A 19,821-nucleotide genomic window follows, 5' to 3' on the forward strand; every position below is an offset into this window, starting at 1 on the left:
CAAGGTTGTCTTTGCTTTATTTCTAACATTATTGCTACCCCTTCATAGAAAGCCAGGGTTGGTTACTCTGTTCTTTCTTTTTCTTCAGGTCCCTGATAGAGAGTAAAGTATCTATCACACCTAAGAAGCTGTTCCTGCCCTGCAGCTGGATCCACAGGAGGGTGCATTTGCTTTCTAGGTACTAAAGGACAGCACTTTGGAGGTTAATTCCTCTAGTGGATCATCATCTGGGACATGTTATGACCTTTAGGGGTTAATAGTTGGGCAGTCTGGCAGGCACTGACATAAGTGAAACTTTAAAGGATTAATTTTCCCCCTTTTATTATGAGAGACGGCTGAAGGGTTAATTAGGGTTTATATGTACAATGTGTGAGAACATTCTTTATTTAAGAATTGGGCTAATAGAGCAGAGTGTAAACGTGACTTCTGCTTGAATTCATTGTAGAGCAGAGTGAATAGACAGTGATTGTGTTTTAGCGATCGCATGTCCTGGCTATGCTAATTGTTTACTGAGTCTTCTTACTATTACTAGTGTCAACTCCGGTCCCGGTGCGGTAAGAACTCCTCAGCTACAAGAAATATCAAATGTGGCGGCACTGTGTCACCTCAGGGGATGCAAGCTGCTCTTTTCCTCTGTGAAACCTGCCTTCTTTCACCTCCAAAATAAAAAGCTTACAATGGTGTAGCACGTTTCAAATAAAATGGTAGGCGCACAAACAGGTCATACTCACAGGATTTCAGTTTTAAATCAGCCTGTTATTAAAACCATCACAAGGGTATCTTCAGATGCAGCTTCAGATTTTATTAAAATATAGCTCAATGCGTTTCGGCAATACGGAGAAATAGGGGATGGATGGATTTAAACTAAAAATTTTATTAAAAAAGTATATAATCACCCTCTATGTTGACATAAAACCCCAGGTGTCTTCAACCCTGATGGGTGTAACCTATAGTCTAATAGTCAGTATTATATAATACATAATACCATATAAATAAGGGTCTATTGCCAAGAATTTTTAGAATAACTGTACCCCCCCATACACATATATGCAGGTTTATCTTATCGTAAATATCCAAAAAGTGAAATATTAAAAGGGACAAATAGTAGATTATGTTCGACCTAATACCCTAAAACTTGAAGTAACTATTACAATACCTATTTCTTCGCATGATAATGTAAAATGTAACCATTGGTACAAATAAATGTGTATAATATGTATACAAATATTAAAGATCATTGACATTTAAGAACATTTAGGTCTTTTATAGAACTAACCTATCGTAACTGTTGTTACTATTAATCTCTCAAGATGCCAATAGATAGGAACAGATTCATAATATGAGAAATATAAATAAATGTATAATTTATAATTAACTGACCCATCACAAACCAATGCCACGCACAGAGGGCTACACACAGGACACACAAGCCAGACTTCATAAAAAGCTGCCAAGTCAATATTCATATTGAGACCTAAAGGAAAAAGGATCTTCAGCTTGTGTATCCAGTATGTCTCCCTCTGTCGAAGCCTCACAAATCTGTTATACAAGTATGATGAAGGTATGTGTTCAACAGGAGTAATGGTATAGCAATCAGGATTCCCATTATGCTTATTATGACAATGTTTGATCACACTATGTGATCTTTTATTTTTCAAAATACTGCATGAGTGTTTAGACCAACGAAGGCTGACCCTCCTTATGGTACGACCAATATATTGAACTCTACAGATGCAGGTTAATAACTAAATCACATAGTGTGATGCACATGTAAGAACACCCCTAATGGGGGGTAACTTTTGCCAGTAGTATGGGACTTGAAATTGTTCTGCTTGTGGCCAATATGGTGGCACATTTTACAATTTTTAACATTACACTTGAAAGCTCCACTTTTTGGTTTCTTACCGGGTATCACCCGAGGAATACTTGAAACCAAAGTATGATTTTGTTTATGGGTCCTATTTCTTATTAAATTTGTATTATTAGCTTCTTTAACAATCCTACTAGGTGCTAGAATATTTTTACGGTTAGGTGCTCTTTTAAACACTACAGTGTCCTTCTCTCCTATTAATTCATTTAGGATGGGGTCCCTTTTAATTATCCTCCAGTGTTTATCAAGGATTTGACGGATTAGTAAATGGTTAGAATTATTCATCTCTATTTTCTGCCCTTGCCCAGAGATAACCTCTCTCAATAATTTCCGGAGGATAGTGTTTTTCCTCAAATCTTTGTTTCAAAACAAGGTTTTGTTTGTCATATTGGTTTAGAGAACTACAGTTAGATCTTATTCTATTGAACTGACCATATGGAACATTCTGTTTCCATGGGAGGTAATGGTTACTTGACAATTCCAGGTTACTATTACAGTCGACTGCCTTGAAATGCGTGGCACTATCGACCCCCCCGGTAATTAAAACTTAGGTGTAAATCCAAGAACACAATTTCTTGTTCAGGGATCAAGCTAGTAAAAGTGATGCCCCTATCATTCTTATTTAAATGGTCGATAAATTCACAAGCCAGTTCTCTAGAACCATTCCAAATAAAATTAAGATCGTCAATGAACCTTCCATAGTATACCAGATTCGCCCTAAAACTAGATTGATATATGCATTGTTGTTCAAAATATCCTATAAAGAGATTCGCAAAACTGGGGGCGAACCTGGTACCCATGGCGGTTCCTTTGACTTGTAAATAAAAATTATCCTGAAACAAAAAATAATTATGTTTTAAGATAAACAAAATCAGTTGGAGAATAAACTGTTTTTGAAGGGGGGGGGATATACCAATTAGCCTCCAGATACTGGGATACAGCTTCTATCCCCAAATGATAGAGTATATTGGAATACAGAGATGTTACATCACAGGAAATTCATAATGGACTGCCTGTAATTATTATATTGTCCAATTTCTTAAGGAGATTCTGAATCTCTGATATAAGACTCCAATCCTACAACATATTTCTGGAGGTCATTGATAAAGTAATATGTAAAAAGTCTACGAAACTTGTTTGCCCTTTTCTGACCTATTTTTGTTGGTGGTTTGTTTAATGCACTTTGTATTTTGTGCCTTCTATTGTGCTATTAAATGAGTGGATAACTTTGTTGCTGCTTGTGGATCGTTCATTGGACTTACTATTTGTTTCATCGTTCATTGGACTTACTATTTGTTTATCCTGGGTGCTGCTTCTCTGCTATTCTGACGTAAGAGTCAATATAGGCCGATACGTTATCCATCAGGCTGCCTATGCCCACTATTATCAGCCTGCCCGGGGGATTCTGTAAATCCTTATGGTAGAGGGCACAGGCAGGATCCCTTGGGATCAAAAATTATTTCCCTTGTTTAGATACTATTCCTTCATGGAATGCAAAATTGATAAGACCTGTTAAGGTTTTAAGATATTGGGTGGTGGGATCTCCCCCCAGAAATCCTTTCCGCTTCTTTAAGATAATTGCCATAATTCTGGAGGACGATTCCACCACCCTTATCTGCCTGACGAATCTCCTGTGTATTGGATTTTGGACACCTGGGGCCACTGAGTTTAGCACCGGTGGACGTTTGTTCTGCACTTGAGCTCTTGCTATTGTTTTGCTAACTCCTTGGAGAACGTGATCCAGCCTGGTCATATGCCTATGGATTGAGTCAGCTAATCGGCTCTGAAGTCCTCAGCCTGCCGATTATTGCACTAGATGTGCTTCTTGGTTTGTGAGTATATTTGATATATATACTTGCTTTTATTCCTATGGTCCTTATGGTATCACACTAGGCGCCTCTATTTTCCTCCTGTTTTTAGGATCTGGCTTTCATCTAAAGTAGAAGGAGCTATCTCTCTTCTCTAGCTAAAAGAACTACAATTCCTATAGAGAATAGTTGTTCCTTTAAGGATCCCATGGAAAAGAAGCTAGAGACTTACTTAAAAAAAGATGTACATCCATCAAGGATTACAGTGGCAACCTGCGGCAAGTATTGCTACGGTTGCGGGAGCCGCATCTTACTGGTGTGATGCCTTGTCTCATCTGATATCAGAAGAGACTACTATAGAGGAGATCCAAGATAGGAGCTAAGCTCTTAAACTGGCCAATACCTTTATCTGTGATGCTAACATGCAGGTAATTTAGACTGGGAGCTAAGATGTCTAGCTTCAATGTTTTAGTTTGTAGAGCTCTGTGGCTAAAATCATAGTTGGCTGATGTAACTTCAAAAGCCAAGCTTTTGTCTTTGCCTTATAAGGATAAGACTTTATTTGGACCTTGTCTGGTGGATATTATATCTGAGATTATGGGTGGAAAGGGATCTTTCATTCCTCAGGACAAGATGAATAGACCTAAGGGTTGCCAGAATTCTAATTTTTGCTCCTTTCATAATTTTAAATGACCGAAGTCTTCCTCCTCTTCTTCCAAACCAGAGCAAGCCAAGACCTCTTGGAGGTCTAGTCAGCCTTGGAATAAGTGGAAGCATTCTACTGACTCTAAATCAGCATGAAGGGTCCGTCCCCGATCCAATTTTGGATCAAGTGGGGGCAAGCTTTCTCTTTTTCGGCATGCTTGGATTTGCGATGTCCCAGATCAGTGGGCTGTGGACATAGTATCCCAGGGTTACAGAATAGGATTCAAGTCTTGCCCTCCAACGGGCAGATTTTTTCCTGTCAAGGCTATCCTCAAACCTAGTAAAGAGGGAAGCCTTCTTAAACTGCGTAGAGGACCTATCCTCCCTGGGAGTTTGTCATGTACGGTTCCTATAAATCTCCTTGCACTCATTTCTCTAAGCCTGCCTATAAAATTACATCACACCTTCTTACAGGTGCTTAGTAATCTGTTTGTTTAGCTTCTCTGCAGCATTTACAAGCCTCCTGATTTATCCTTCTTTTGGAAGGAAGCCTTATTGACATAAGACTTTATATTATTGTGATCTGTAACAACAATCCTGCCTAAACCTGGGATTTATTGCTAAAGACTTTAACTGACAGTGTTTAAACATTTACCTGTTTGCAATCTCTATCCTGTGTTTCTGTTCACATGGATCTCTTGGCTTCCAGCTTTGCCTGGCTGTTCCTGTGCAATACAAATCAAGTACCACTGCTTATAAGGATTTCTCCCACATCTACTGTACATACTTCTTGTTTGGCTAAGGATTTTCCACTGTAACAGCTCTAAGGACTTTGCATAACAGTTTGTGATCAGGCCACGCCCACTTGTGACATCATCAGTATTTCCTTTCAGTATCAGTCCAGAGCTGTGTAGAGACTACTGCTCACAAGCCACACCCACCAGTGGCGTCATCTGATCTCAATGCATTACAACTCAGAGCTGAGAAGGGACTGTCCTGTCTATCTTTGCAATTCTATTTGCCATCCACTAACACCATTCTGGCAGACTTGAGTGCAACAAGCCAAATCCCAGCAACAGGATTGCAAATGGTAAGTGAACTTTTACTTGTCTGTGGATATTAAACAGTCTTTTATATAGGACTCCTGTAATTCAGTCTTGCTGTATATCTCAGTCAAAACTGACAACTTAAGCTTACCTGAATCTGCAGTTGTGATCCTCACATTAAAGAAACAATCTGCTCACCAAATCTATACTAATCCTTATTGCTACATAGCATTACAGAGTTATTGTTCCAGTTCATCTAGAGGAACAGGGTCTAGGATTCTATTCAAATCTCTTTGTGGCTCCCAAAAAGGAGGGAACTTTCTGTCCCATCCTAGACTTAAAGTGCCTCAACATGTTCCTCAGGGTTCCGTCCTTCAAGATGGAAACTATTCGTTCCATTCTTCCAATGGTTCAGGAAGGTCGGTTCATGACGACTATAGACCTAAAGGACTCGTATCTTCATGTTCCCATTCACAGGGATCATCACCAGTTTCTGAGGTTTGCTTTTCTGGAAAAGCATTTCCAGTTTGTTGCTCTTCCGTTTGGTCTTGCTACGGCTCCCAGAATATTCACAAAGTTTCTAGGGGCCCTTTTGGCGGTGGTCAGATCTCAGGGAATTGCGGTGGCGCCTTACCGAGATGACATCTTGGTTCAGGCGCCATCTTTTCAAATCGCAAAATCTCATACAGAGATGTTGTTGTCTTTTCTACGTTCCCACAGATGGAAAGTCAATCTGAAAAAGAGTTCCCTTGTTCCAGCTACAAAGGTGTGATTTTTTTAGGGACTCATATAGATTCCCTGTCCAGGAAGATTTTCCTGACGGATGTCAGAAAATCCAAACTTTTTGCTTTGTGCTTTTCTCTCCAGTCTGCTATTCGTCCATCTGTGGCTCAATGCATGGAGGTGATTGGTCTGATGGTTGCTTCCATGGACATCATTCCTTTTGCTTGGTTCCATCTGAGACCTCTACAGCTATGCATGCTCAGTCAATGGAACGGAGATCATTCAGATTTATTGCAGAGGATAGATCTGGATCCTCTAACAAGACACTCTCTCTCGTGGTGGATTTTACAGGAACATCTGTCTCGAGGCACTTGCTTCCTGAGACCTTCCTGTGTGATTGTGACTACGGACCCCAGCCTGTTAGGCTGGGGAGCAATTTGGGGCTCTCTAAAAGCTCAGGGACTGTGGACTCGGGAGAAGTCTTTTCTCACCATAAACATCTTGGAGTTGAGAGCAATCTTCAATGCACTGTCAGCTTGGCCTCAATTATCTTTAGTCCGGTTTATCAGATTCCAGTCGGACAACGTCGCCTCAGTGGCTTACATCAACCACCAGGGAGGAACTCAGAGTTCCTTGGCCATGAAGGAGGTGACTCGCAGTGGGCAGAAGCTCACGATTGTCTCCTATCTGCTATCCACATTCCAGGAGTGGACAACTTGGAAGCAGATTTTCTGACCAGACAGACTTTTCATCTCAGGGAGTGGGTTCTCCATCCACAAGTATTCTCAAGGATAACCCTCAAGTGGGGGGTTCCAGAGTTGGATCTGATGGCGTCTCGTCAAAATGTCAAGCTTCCAAAGTACGGATCAAGGTCAAGAGATCCTCAGGCTGCTCTGATAGACGCTCTAGCGGTTCCTTGGATTTTCTCTCTGGCATACCTGTTTCCTCCGTTTGCTCTCCTTCCACGAGTCATTGCTTGTATCAAACAGGAGGGAGCATCTGTAATTCTAATAGCTCCTGCATGGCCTCGCAGGATCTGGTTCGCGGATCTGGTGGAGGTGTAATCTATTCCACCTTCGGAGGTTACCGCTGAGGAAGGACCTTCTAATTCAGTGTCCATTCCTCCATCCAAATCTAGATTCTCTGAAGCTGACTGCTTGGAGATTGAACGCCTAGTTTTGTATAGACGTGGTTTTCCTCAAGCTGTCATTGATACCATGCTTCAGGCTCGTAAACCTGTTATTCGCAGGATTTACCATAAGATATAGCGTAAATACCTTTATTGGTGTGAATCTAAGGGTTTCTCCTGGAGCCGGGTGATGATTCCCAGCATTTTATCTTTTCTTCAGGATGGGCTGGAAAAAGATTTGTCATTCAGTACTCTGAAGGGTCAGATTTCTGCTCTGTCCTTTTGCACAAACGTCTGGCAGATTTACCAGATGTTCAAGCTTTTGTTCAGGCCCTGGTCAGAATCAGGCCTGTGTTTAAACCTGTTGCTCCTCCTTGGAGCCTTAATCTTGTTCTTAAGGTTTTGCAGCAGGTTCCGTTTGAGACGTTGATATTAAAATGTTATCTTGGAAGGTTTTGTTTCTTCTTGCTATTTCTTCTGCTCGCAGAGTTTCTGAGCTTTCGGCTCTGCAGTGTGATTCCCCTTACCTTATTTTTCATGCGGATAAGGCAGTCATTTGTACTAAGCTGGGTTTTCTCCATAAAGTTGTGTCGGATCAAAACCTTAATCATAAATTTGTTGTTCCTTCCTTTTGTCCTAATACTTCTTCCCATAAGGAACGTCTTTTGCATAACCTGGATGTTGTGCGTGCTCTAAAATTTTACCTTCAAGCTACTAAAGACTTTTGGCAATCTTCTGCCCTTTTTTATTTATTTATTATTTTTTTTATTGATGAATGAACGTTAAATTCTGAATACATGAAAATGAACATTAGATTGTATAAACAATATTCACAACATTGTTAAACACAATATAAATTGCATCATCATTCTGTTAGTTATATCAGCTTTGTATTCCTTCAAATTGCAATTTGACAAGTAATTTCCAACAAATCAAGGAAAAGAAAAATGCAAGAAAAAGAAAATAAAAGGGGGAAAAAGGAAGGGAATCTTCTGCCCTTTTTTGTAGTTTTCTCTGGCAAGCGTAAAGGTCACAAGGCCACTTCTACTACTCTTTTTAGCTCTGGTTAAGAAGTATTATCCATTTAGCTTATGAGCCAGCTGGTCAGCAGCCTCCTGAGAGAATTACAGCTCATTCCACTAGGGCTATTTCCTCATCCTGGGCTTTCAAAAATGAAGCTTCTGTGGAACAGATTTGCAAGGCGGCTACATGTTCCTCTTGGCATACTTTTTCCAAATTCTACAAATTTGATACTTTTGCCTCGGCTGAGGCTTCTTTTAGGAGAAAGGTTCTTCAAGTGGTGGTGCCGTCTGTTTAGGTCTGCCTGCCTTATTCTCCTTCCCTTTTCATTCTGTGTCCTCTAGTTTGGGTATTGGTTCCCACTAGTAATTGGAATGAAGTCGTGGACACTCCATGCCTTAGGAAAGAAAACAAAATTTATGCTTACCTGATAAATTTCTTTCCGGGCATTGAGAGTCAACGAACCCGCCCTTTTTTTACTTTTAATTCGGTAGTTTTTTAGAGTAAACCTCAGGCACCTCTATACCCTTGTGTTTCTTCTTTTTCCATTTTCCTGACTGGGGATTATGGGTAAGGGAAATTACACTTAACAGCTTTGCTGGGGTGCTCTTTGCCTCCTCCTGCTGGCCAGGAGTTGAATATTCCACTAGTAATTGGAATGAAGTCGTGGACTGTCCATGCCCGGAAAGAAAGAAATTGATCAGGTAAGCATACATTTAGTTTTTTCAATAATTATGTGAAAAGGCAGTTTATGTGACATAAGGCTATCAACGTATTTTCTTATGCCTGAGATAAGCATAAGGCTATCCTACGTACTAATTAAAGGGAAACTGAACCCAAATTTTTTCTTTCGTGATTCAGATAGTGCATTACATTTTAAGCAACTTTCTAATTTAATTTACTCCTATTATCAAATTTTCTTCATTCTCTTGGTATCGTTATTCGAAATGTAAGTTTAGATGCCGGCCCATTTTTGGTGAACAACGTGGGTTGTTCTTGCTGATTGGTGGATTCATCCACCAATAAAAAAGTGCTGTCCAGAGTCATAAACCAAAATAAAAGCTTAGATGCCTTCTTTTTCAAATAAAGATAGCAAGAGAACGAAGACAAATTGATAATAGGAGTAAATTAGAAAGTTGCTTAAAATTGCATGCTCTATCTGAATCACGAAATAAAAAATTTGGGCTAAAAAGGCTTTTCTACGTACTAACTAGTGCCTGGGATAAGCATAAGGCTATCCTATGTACTAACTAGTGCACAGAAAGAAAAATAGGCAGGCACAACTCCAGTCCATTGTAGTATTTAAAACAAGAAATATGCTTTATTGTACATCCATTAAAAATAGTACATGCAGACAGGCAGTGTAGGAGACAAAAAAGCTAACATGTTTCGCGCTTCCAGGTGCGCTTACTCATAGACTGAAGTCCATGTCTAAACTCTAACCCTTTATAGACCATGGAGGCAGCTAAAATTAACTGTTTCATGTCCAAGAAGGGGGAAAAATAAGAGTAAAAACAAAATCCTAATGTGACACTGAAAGATCATTGCTATTATTTAGAAAATATGTACATAGGCTGTATCTTCCTAGTATAAAGCCCCTAATTTTGTGTATATATATATATATATATATATATATAGGAGACAATAAAATAATATTATTAAAAAGAAACAATTGGCATTGTTACAGTATTGGCATGTTGGCTACTAAATAATATAATATAAGCTTCTAATACTGCAAGGTAAATGAGACGTGTACAGTAAGTTGAAATTGGAACCAGAACATTATTAAAATATTCCAAAGAAGATATTTGTGCCTGATTATGTTCAAATATGATAAGTGTTTTTAAATATGTGTTTTTATTATTATTATTAGTAGTACCCACCAATAATACATATTAATTGTCTATGAAAAAGTTTATGTCACATTCTCGGTTCATTCCATATGGCGAGCGTGTGCATAATTTCAGAATCCAAAATATCTTTTTCTCCTGTTAAGTGTGATCAGTCCACGGGTCATCATTACTTCTGGGATATTAACTCCTCCCCAACAGGAAGTGCAAGAGGATCACCCAGCAGAGCTGCTATATAGCTCCTCCCCTCTACGTCACACCCAGTCATTCTCTTGCACCCAACTAATAGATAGGATGTGTGAGAGGACTGTGGTGATTTTACTTAGTTTTTATGACTTCAATCAAAAGTTTGTTATTTTAAAACAGCACCGGAGCGTGTTGTTCATTCTCAGGGGGAATTTGAAGAAGAATCTACCTGAGTTTTCTATATGATTTTAACCGGAGTAGTTAAGATCATGTTGCTGTTCTCGGCCATCTGAGGGGTGAGGTATACTTCAGATCAGGGGACAGCGGGCAGGGTCACCTGCAAAGAGGTATGTAGCAGCTTATTATTTTCTGAGAATGGAATTGATTAGAAAATACTGCAAATACCTATATAAAGTAAGTTCAGCCTTAAATGCAGTAGTAGCAACTGGTATCAGGCTGTCATGTATGTATATTTTCACTTCAGTATTCTGGGGAATGGCACTTCACTGGAATGATACTGTATGAATAAAACCTTAACCTATATTGCAGTGAGAACGGCTATCAGTAGGTTTCTGTGACAATTTATTTATCAGGTTAAACGTTTTGCTGGCATGTTAAATCGTTTAATTTTCTGAGGTACTGGGTGAAAAATGGTGTTGGGCACTAATTATCCACTTGGCGGGCATTTTATTCAATTTTTGACAGTTTACTGATCTCCCTCACTGTTGTGTGTGAGGGGGAGGGGCTTAATTTGGCGCTTTTACTACGCATCAGGAATTCAGTCACAAGTCTGTTTTTCTTCCCTGCATGATCCGGTTCGTCTCTACAGAGCTTAAGGGTCGTCAAAAGTTATTTTGAGGGAGGTAATCACTCACAGCAGACCTGTGAGATAGTGCTTGACTGTGATAAAAAACGTTATATTCTGTACTTTTTTTCTGTCATTTAAGGGTTAGTTATCCATTGCTAATGGGGGCAATCCTTTGCTAAATTTATATTTTTCCGGTAAAAATTTGATTTATAGTTTATCCGTTTTATTGTTTCTCAACTGTCATAACTTCTGTGCTTCTTAAAGGCACAGTACGTTTTTTTCATACTATTGAAATTTGAATTGAAAAGTATTTCCAAGCTGCTGGTTTAATTGCTAGTGTGTTTAACATGTCTGACTCAGAGGAATATCTCTGTGCTATATGTGCTAAAGCCAAAGTGGAGCCCAATAGAAATTTATGTACTAATTGCATTGATGCTACTTTAAATAAAAGTCAATCTGTGCAAATTGAACATCATTCACCAAACAACGAGGGGAAAGTTATGCCGACTAACTTGCCTCACGTGTCAGTACCTGAATCTCCCGCTCGGGAGGTGCGTGATTTGGTAACGCCGAGTACTTCAGGGCGGCCATTACAAATCACATTGCAGGACATGGCTAATGTTATGACTGAAGTTTTGTCTAAATTACCCGAACTTAGAGGGAAGCGTGACCACTCTGGGGTGAGAACAGAGTGCGCTGATAATACTAGGGCCATGTCAGATACTGGGTCACAGTATGCGGAACATGAGGACGGAGAGCTTCAATCTGCAGGTGACGGTTCTGATCCCAATAGAGTGGATTCAGACATTTCTAATTTTAAGTTTAAGCTTGAGAACCTCCGCGTTCTACTAGGGGAGGTATTAGCGGCTCTGAATGATTGTAACACCGTTGCAATTCCAGAGAAGTTATGTAGGCTGGATAGATACTATGCGGTACCGGCGAGTACTGACGTATTTCCTATACCTAAGAGGCTTACAGAGATAATTACTAAGGAGTGGGATAGGCCCGGTGTACCCTTTTCCCCCCCTCCTGTATTTAGAAAAATGTTCCCAATAGACGCCACCACTCGGGACTTATGGCAGACGATCCCTAAGGTGGAGGGAGCGGTTTCTACTCTGGCTAAGCGTACCACTATCCCGGTGGAGGATAGCTGTGCCTTCTCAGATCCAATGGATAAAAAATTAGAGGGTTACCTTAAGAAAATGTTTGTTCAACAAGGTTTTATACTACAACCCCTTGCATGTATTGCGTCTGTCACGGCCGCGGCCGCTTTTTGGTCCGAGTCCCTGGAAGAGACTCTTGACTCAATTACTATCGAAGAAATTTCAAACAGGCTTAAAACCATTAAGCTAGCTAATTCATTTGTTTCAGATGCCGTAGTACACTTAACTAAACTTACGGCTAAGAATTCCGGTTTCGCCATTCAGGCACGCAGCTGACGTTACTTCTAAATCTAAGTTACTTAACATACCTTTCAAAGGGCAGACCTTATTCGGGCCCGGTTTGAAAGAAATTATCGCTGACATTACAGGAGGTAAAGGCCATGCCCTGCCTCAAGACAGAGCCAAGCCTAGGGCTAGACAGTCTAATTTTCGTTCCTTTCGTAATTTCAAAGCAGGAGCAGCATCAACTTCCTCTGCTCCAAAGCAGGAAGGAGCTGTTGCTCGTTACAGACAAGGCTGGAGACCTAACCAGTCCTGGAACAAGGGCAAGCAGGCCAGAAAACCTGCTGCTGCCCCTAAGACGGCATGAATTGAGGGCCCCCGATCCGGGAACGGATCTAGTGGGGGGCAGACTTTCTCTCTTCGCCCAGGCTTGGGCAAGAGATGTCCAGGATCCCTGGGCACTAGAGATCATATCGCAGGGATATCTTCTGGATTTCAAAACCTCTCCCCCAAAAGGGAGATTCCATCTGTCAAGGTTGTCAACAAACCAAATAAAGAAGGAGGCGTTTCTACGCTGCGTACAAGATCTGTTACTAATGGGAGTGATCCATCCGGTTCCGCGGTCGGAACACGGACAGGGATTTTACTCAAATCTGTTTGTGGTTCCCAAGAAAGAAGGAACCTTCAGACCAATCTTGGATTTAAAGATCCTAAACAAATTCCTAAGAGTTCCATCGTTCAAAATGGAAACTATTCGGACAATTCTACCCATGATCCAAAAGGGTCAGTACATGACCACAGTGGATTTAAAGGATGCTTACCTTCACATTCCGATTCACAGAGATCATTACCAGTATCTAAGGTTTGCCTTCCTAGACAGGCATTACCAGTTTGTAGCTCTTCCATTCGGGTTGGCTACGGCTCCAAGAATCTTCACAAAGGTTCTGGGGGCTCTTCTGGCGGTGCTAAGACCGCAAGGAATTTCGGTAGCTCCATACCTAGACGACATTCTGATACAAGCTTCAAGCTTTCAAACTGCCAAGTCTCATACAGAGTTAGTACTGGCATTTCTAAGATCGCATGGGTGGAAGGTAAACGAAAAGAAGAGTTCTCTCTTTCCACTCACAAGAGTTCCCTTCTTGGGGACTCTTATAGATTCTGTAGAAATGAAGATCTACCTGACAGAAGACAGGTTAACAAAACTTCAAAACGCTTGCCGTGTCCTTCATTCCATTCAACACCCGTCAGTGGCTCAATGCATGGAGGTGATCGGCTTAATGGTAGCGGCAATGGACATAGTACCCTTTGCACGCTTACACCTCAGACCGCTGCAATTGTGCATGCTAAGTCAGTGGAATAGGGATTACTCAGATTTGTCCCCTACTCTGAATCTGGATCAAGAGACCAGAAATTCTCTTCTGTGGTGGCTTTCTCGGCCACATCTGTCCAGGGGGATGCCATTCAGCAGGCCAGAATGGACGATTGTAACAACAGACGCCAGCCTGCTAGGTTGGGGCGCTGTCTGGAATTCCCTGAAGGCTCAGGGATCATGGACTCAGGAGGAGAGTCTCCTGCCAATAAACATTCTGGAATTGAGAGCAGTTCTCAATGCCCTTCTGGCTTGGCCCCAATTAACAACTCGGGGGTTCATCAGATTTCAGTCAGACAACATCACGACTGTAGCTTACATCAACCATCAAGGAGGGACAAGAAGCTCCCTAGCGATGATTGAAGTATCAAAGATAATTCGCTGGGCAGAGTCTCACTCTTGCCACCTATCAGCAATCCACATTCCGGGAGTGGAGAACTGGGAGGCGGATTTCCTAAGTCGTCAGACTTTTCATCCGGGGGAGTGGGAACTTCATCCGGAGGTCTTTGCCCAAATACTTCGACGTTGGGGCAAACCAGAAATAGATCTCATGGCGTCTCGACAGAACGCCAAGCTTCCTCGTTACGGGTCCAGATCCAGGGATCCGGGAGCGGCCCTGGTAGATGCTTTGACAGCACCTTGGACCTTCGGGAGAGCTTATGTGTTTCCACCCTTCCCGATGCTTCCTCGATTGATTGCCAGGATCAAACAGGAGAGAGCATCGGTGATTCTAATAGCGCCTGCGTGGCCACGCAGGACCTGGTATGCAGATCTAGTGGACATGTCATCCTGTCCACCTTGGTCTCTGCCTCTGAGACAGGACCTTCTGATTCAGGGTCCCTTCAAACATCAAAATCTAATTTCTCTGAAGCTGACTGCCTGGAGATTGAACGCTTGATTTTATCAAAACGTGGATTTTCAGAGTCAGTAATTGATACCTTAATACAGGCTAGGAAGCCTGTTACCAGAAAGATTTACCATAAAATATGGCGTAAATACCTATATTGGTGTGAATCCAAAGGTTACTCTTGGAGTAAGGTTAGGATTCCTAGGATATTGTCTTTTCTACAAGAAGGTTTAGAAAAGGGTTTATCCGCTAGTTCCTTAAAGGGACAGATCTCAGCTCTGTCCATCCTGTTGCACAAACTTCTGTCAGAAGTTCCAGACGTTCAGGCTTTTTGTCAGGCTTTGGCCAGGATTAAGCCTGTGTTTAAAACTGTTGCTCCGCCATGGAGTTTAAACCTTGTTCTTAACGTTTTACAGGGCGTTCCGTTTGAACCCCTTCATTCCGTTGATATAAAATTGTTATCCTGGAAAGTTCTATTTTTAATGGCTATTTCCTCGGCTCGAAGAGTCTCTGAGTTATCAGCCTTACATTGTGATTCTCCTTATCTGATTTTTCACTCGGATAAGGTAGTTCTGCGTACTAAACCTGGGTTCTTACCTAAGGTAGTCACTAACAGGAATATCAATCAAGAGATTGTTGTTCCATCCTTGTGTCCAAATCCTTCTTCAAAGAAGGAACGACTTCTGCACAATCTGGATGTAGTTCGTGCCCTAAAATTTTATTTACAGGCAACTAAAGATTTTCGACAAACGTCTTCCCTGTTTGTCGTTTACTCTGGTCAGAGGAGAGGTCAAAAAGCTTCTGCTACCTCTCTCTCTTTTTGGCTTCGTAGTATAATACGTTTAGCTTATGAGACTGCTGGACAGCAGCCTCCTGAAAGAATTACCGCTCATTCAACTAGAGCTGTGGCTTCCACTTGGGCCTTTAAGAATGAGGCCTCTGTTGAACAGATTTGCAAGGCTGCAACTTGGTCTTCGCTTCATACTTTTTCCAAATTTTACAAATTTGACACTTTTGCTTCTTCGGAGGCTATTTTTGGGAGAAAGGTTCTTCAGGCAGTGGTTCCTTCTGTATAAAGATCCTGCCTGTCCCTCCCGTCATCCGTGTACTTTTGCTTTGGTATTGGTATCCCAGAAGTAATGATGACCCGTGGACTGATCACACTTAACAGGAGAAAACATAATTTATGCTTACCTGATAAATTCCTTTCTCCTGTAGTGTGATCAGTCCACGGCCCGCCCTGTTTTTTATGGCAGGTCTAAATTTTTAAATTATACTCCAGTCACCACTGCACCCTTTAGCTTCTCCTTTCTCGTTGGTTCTTGGTCGAATGACTGGGTGTGACGTAGAGGGGAGGAGCTATATAGCAGCTCTGCTGGGTGATCCTCTTGCACTTCCTGTTGGGGAGGAGTTAATATCCCAGAAGTAATGATGACCCGTGGACTGATCACACTACAGGAGAAAGGAATTTATCAGGTAAGCATAAATTATGTTTTTTTCCAATATTTTGTCCCTATTTCCACCTCTTGGTTGTACTCTTGCAATATCTATAATTTGTAATGAAAGGCTGGCTTTGTTTGTTAGGTGTAAATTATTGAAGTGATCTGCCACTGTGGAATCTTTACTTAAGTATTTTACATCCCTAACATGTTCATTAAAGCGTGTCCTTACTGTACGTGTAGTTTTACCTACATACTGAAAAAAACAGAGATTGCAGGTTAGCAAATAAATATAAAACAAATTTAGAGCCACAATTGGCATAGAAATCAATGGGGTAAATGTTCTTGTTAACTTGACACAAAAAGTGATCCTCCTGTAGGATGTTGGGGCATGCCAAACAAGTTCTAGTGCCACATTTGAAGGTTCTATTTTTTATTTATCCATGTGGTTGCATTGTGTACTTGTGAGGTTTTACCAAACTTGGAGACAAAACTTGTGCCAAAGTTTTAGATTTTCTTGGCACAAATTTGCAGTTTTTAATATATGGTTGTAAAGTTTCATCAGATTTTAACATATTTAGATGCTTTTTTATAATTTTAACTATTTGATTGTATTGCTGACTGAAGGGTGTGGAAAACACTATGGTATCATCAAAGTTTGTATCAATATCTTGTTTTTTTATTTTTATATGTCCATCTTGATGTTTAACAGTGTTTCTCACATCCTCCAGTTTTTTTGGTTTGTATCCTCTTTTCACTATTGTATCCCTCAGTTCAATAGATTGTTCTTCATAGACATCATTTGATCGTGTTTTACGTCTAATCCTTAAAAATTGAGATTTAGGGATTGAGTCTATTAAGTGTTGGGGATGTTGTGACTTGGCGTGCAGGATTGTGTTGCCTGCAGTCGGCTTCCTGTATGTTCTAGTAGTAATGGTGTTATTAATAATTTGTAAAGTTAAATCTAGATAGTTGACTTATTTCAGATTATATTCCCCTGTGAATTTCAAGTTCATTTCGTTATTATCACAAAAATATATAAATTCACTAAAAATGTTGTCATTAAAAGGAATCTTAAATATGAAAAGCAAATCATCTATGTAGCACACATATAGTGCTATTTTATCACTCCAAACATTGTTTGGTGAATAAAGATATAATTTTTCCCACCATGCTACGTAGATATTGGCAAACGAGGGGGCAAATTTTGTCCCCATCGCCGTGCCACAAGTCTGAATAAAAAACTCATTATTAAATAAAAAATAATTGTGTGATAACAAGAATTGTAATACCTCACAAATATATTCTATTTCCACTGAGGTGTAAAGTGAATCTCTCTGCATAAAAAACTTTACAGCCATGATGCCCTGACCCTGAGGAATGGAGGTGTAAAGTGAAGTTATGTCTATAACTCCCCAAGAAAAATTTGAATGCCATTGTATGTCCTCCAATGTTAGGAGATGCTAGGTGTCCTGCAGGTAGCTCAACTGTGACGTAGCTATAGGTTGTAAAATGGAATCCAGCCATTCGGCCAAGGGCTCAAATAATGAACCGATTCCTGCCACAATTGGTCTACCTGGAGGACACCTTGCATCCTTATGTATCTTTGGTACATGATGAAATATGGGACATATAGGGTTATCCGGTACCAATATATTCATAATAATAATAAAAACACTTATATTTAAAAACACTTATCATATTTAAAAACACTTATCATATTTGAACATAATCAGGCACAAATATCTTCTTTGGAATATTTTAATAATGTTCTGGTTCCAATTTCAACTTACTGTACACGTCTCATTTACCTTGCAGTATTAGAAGCTTATATTATATTATTTAGTAGCCAACATGCCAATACTGTAACAATGCCAATTGTTTCTTTTTAATAATATTATTTTATTGTCTCCTATATATATATATATATATATATATATATATATATATATATATATATATATATATATATATATACACAAAATTAGGGGCTTTATACTAGGAAGATACAGCCTATGTACATATTTTCTAAATAATAGCAATGATCTTTCAGTGTCACATTAGGATTTTGTTTTTACTCTTATTTTTCCCCCTTCTTGGACATGAAACAGTTAATTTTAGCTGCCTCCATGGTCTATAAAGGGTTAGCGTTTAGACATGGACTTCAGTCTATGAGTAAGCGCACCTGGAGGCGCGAAACATGTTAGCTTTTTTGTCTCCTACACTGCCTGTCTGCATGTACTATTTTTAATGGATGTACAATAAAGCATATTTTTTGTTTTAAATACTACAACGGACTGGAGTTGTGCCTGCCTATTTTTCTTTCTGTGCATATTTTTGCGGTCTGATCCGCCGCTACAGGCTACGGCACACCGGGAGGTCAGGTTACTTTGCCCATTCAGCATTTTTGGGCTTCCGGGTCAGGAACTGTTTGTATAGGTTGCGGTTACCTCTTCACTGTATGTACTAACTAGTGCCTAGGATAAGCATAAGGCTATCGTACGTGTTAACAAGGGCCTGGGATAAGCATAATGCTATCCTACGTACTAATTAATATCTGGAATAAGCATAAGGACATCCTACATACTAATTAATGTTTGGGATAAGCATAAGGCTATCCTACGTACTAACTAGTGCCTGGGATAAGCATAAGGCTATCCTATGTACTAACGTGTGCCTGGGATAAGCATAAGGCTATCCTACATACTAATGCTTAGAAGAAGCATAAGGCTATCCTACATACTAACTAGTGCCTGGGATATGGATAAGGCTATCCTACGTACTAACTAGTGCCTGGGATAAGCATTAGGCTATCCTATGTACTAACTAGTGCCTGGGATAAGCATAAGCCTATCCTACGTACTAACTAGTGCCTAAGATAAGCATAAGGCTATCCTACATACTAACTAGTGCCTAGGATAAGCATAAGGCTATCCTACGTATTAATAAGGGTCTGGGATAAGCATAAGGCTATCCTACGTACTAATTAATGTCTGGAATAAGCATAAGGACATCCTACATACTAATTAATGTTTGGGATTTGCATAAGGCTATCCTGCGTACTAACTAGTGCCTGGAATAAGCATAAGGCTATCCTACGTACTAACTACTGCCTGGAAGAAGCATAAGGCTATCCTACGTACAAACTAGTTCCTGGAATAAGCATAAGGCTATCCTACATACTAACTAGTGCCTGGGATAAGCATAATGCTATCCTACATACTGATTTATGCCTGGGATAAGCATAAGGCTATACTACGTACTAACTAGTGCCTGGGATAAGTATAAGACTATCCTACGTGCTAATTAATGCCTGGGATAAGCATAAAGCTATACTACATACTAACTAGTGCCGGGGATAAGCATAAGGCTATTCTACGTACTAATTAGTGCCTGGGATAAGCATAAAGCTATCCTATGTACTAATTAATACACTTTTAGGAAATGTTGGGCCTATGGTTCTTATTTAAGTTTCATAAGCTTACAATTTAAGGCTGGTTTGACTTTATAAAAACCGATATTTGATCTCTGGATCATACAGTGCATAGGAGCATTATACAGAAAGGTCAAAACCATTTTTTATTATAGCATACAGTAGGTGTAGGTGTTGAGATAAAAAAGTGTGGGCCCAGTATATTATAGCTATTAGAATCTCCAGGACAACCGTCATGTATTAAAGGGATGTTTTTTTTAAAG

General features: G+C 40.2%; 1 protein-coding gene across 1 annotated transcript in view; it reads left to right on the top strand.

Annotated features, from left to right (window-relative positions):
- The window catches only part of LOC128648424 (elongation factor 2), a 196,233-nt gene that overhangs the window by 47,702 nt on the left and 128,710 nt on the right, over window positions 1-19,821 (top strand). The gene's annotated exons all lie outside the window — the stretch shown is intronic.

This window comes from Bombina bombina, chromosome 2, assembly GCF_027579735.1.
Source record: "Bombina bombina isolate aBomBom1 chromosome 2, aBomBom1.pri, whole genome shotgun sequence".
NCBI lineage: Eukaryota > Metazoa > Chordata > Amphibia > Anura > Bombinatoridae > Bombina > Bombina bombina.